The following is a 1,705-nucleotide window of genomic DNA, read 5'->3' as shown; positions in this document are numbered from 1 at the left end:
AGAAACGGATTAGTCTGACTGTGGACTGTTTGGTGAAGAAGGTGAAAGTAGTGAGTGTGAGCGGCGGTGGACACAGGCCACGTGTTGGAGGTCACCATCCAGCAGATGCTAATTCCTCCGCTGTTACGGAACAAATACGCAACCGTCAAATTATGAATGAACGAACGACTGTGGCACACACTTGGGAAGGGAAAACTGCCTCTGTCCAGACATCCCAGTTTGTACTTCCGTTTTTTTTTCCCCCCTCAGAGAAACCCACTTTTTCCAAGTTCATGCAGGATTTTCCATCACTGTTAAACAGCTTTTTGAGTCGTCTGGATTAGAGCGTTGCCCAGTTTGAGTTTCCCAAGTGTAATGTTTGTGATTGGATTTAAAACTGAGCAGTGGAACTCTGATATGGAAACGGTAAATGATGTGGTGTTTCATGGAAAGTTTTTCAGGGAGGTTGTCGGGGCAGGAGGAAGCGTGGACTTTTGAGACTGATGCTCTGATGTCCTTTGATCCGCTCTCAGGTCTGAGACAGGTTTGGTTTATTTTGCTTACTTTCTACCACTTTTATTTCATTTGGAGTCACAGTTGAAGCATAAGCCTTAGGAAAATATTAGTTCTCACTTTAGTTAAGTGTTTTTTGATGTTAGAACTCTTACTTTGAGCTTTTCCTTTTCAAGATCCTCACAGAAGGGCAGTGGTTCTCAAAGTGGGGGGTGTAGAAATAATACAAGCTGGGCAGAGCAAGGCAAATACATTTCAGTGTTTTCTTTAATATAATTTACAATACAATATAAAACCGTTTTTTATTTATATAAATTCTATTATTTTTATTTTATTTATTAATTTAAAAGATCCAGAATAATCCATACAGACCTTGAATCCAAAGACCATAATTTTGTAAATATAAATATTCTGAACCCAGTAGTTACACTTGGTTTTCTGTTTGAGAAACACATTGAAACTCTTTTACTAAACATTAGCAGGAGACTAGCAACAAACCACAAAAGTCACCTCGCGACTTGGCAGCTGTATAGATCGCTGCATCATCTGCATAGAGGTGTTAACTAGCTGATGACAGACAAACAAACCTCTCACAAACATCACCTTAATACGGTGACCCCATTTACTCCTGGTCACTACCAAAGGAAACCTTAACATCTCCAACTCTGCCACCTACAGTCTAACCTTTTTTTTTTTTTCAATTTCGACTACATTTAATTTTTCCTTTGGTTCGTACAATAAACTTTTATACTCTTTTACTGGAAAATTACTTCAGGAAAAACTTTTTTTTCTCTGCTGCTGACCACAAAAACTGACCACAGCCATTGTGTGCCATTGAATTACATTGAATACACAGTAATGTAAACATGTCTGGGCAGTAACACGCTTCACTGTTGACACAGGAGTGATTGGAATAAAGTCAGCTGTATTTGTGCGACTGGAGAACTCACAGTTCATTTGCCTTTTAATGAGGTTAAATTGGGTTGTGTTTCATAATTGCCAATAATTGTTAGACAAGCACAGCTGTGACGGCTGAGTCCACCACTCCGACAGGTTTCACTTTGCCTAACGCTGGCATTGTGCTCCGAGGAATCTTATTTCCTTCCTTCCAAGTCGAGATCCCTGGAAAACATTTCGCTTCTTTTTCCAAATTGTTTCAATGAACTAATATGTTCCATCAACATGGAAACCATACATCTCAGCCTGGACAGAC

At 39.5% G+C, this 1,705-nt stretch overlaps 1 protein-coding gene across 1 annotated transcript in view; it reads right to left on the bottom strand.

Moving 5' to 3' along the window:
- The window catches only part of nfatc2a (nuclear factor of activated T cells 2a), a 29,531-nt gene that overhangs the window by 25,605 nt on the left and 2,221 nt on the right, over nucleotides 1–1,705 (bottom strand). The window lies entirely within an intron of this gene.

Source organism: Cynoglossus semilaevis, chromosome 10, assembly GCF_000523025.1.
Source record: "Cynoglossus semilaevis isolate Cse_v1.0 chromosome 10, Cse_v1.0, whole genome shotgun sequence".
Classification (NCBI taxonomy): Eukaryota; Metazoa; Chordata; class Actinopteri; order Pleuronectiformes; family Cynoglossidae; genus Cynoglossus; species Cynoglossus semilaevis.
The sequence above is the reverse complement of the archived record's forward strand: the minus strand, read 5'-3'. Positions and strand labels throughout refer to the sequence as shown.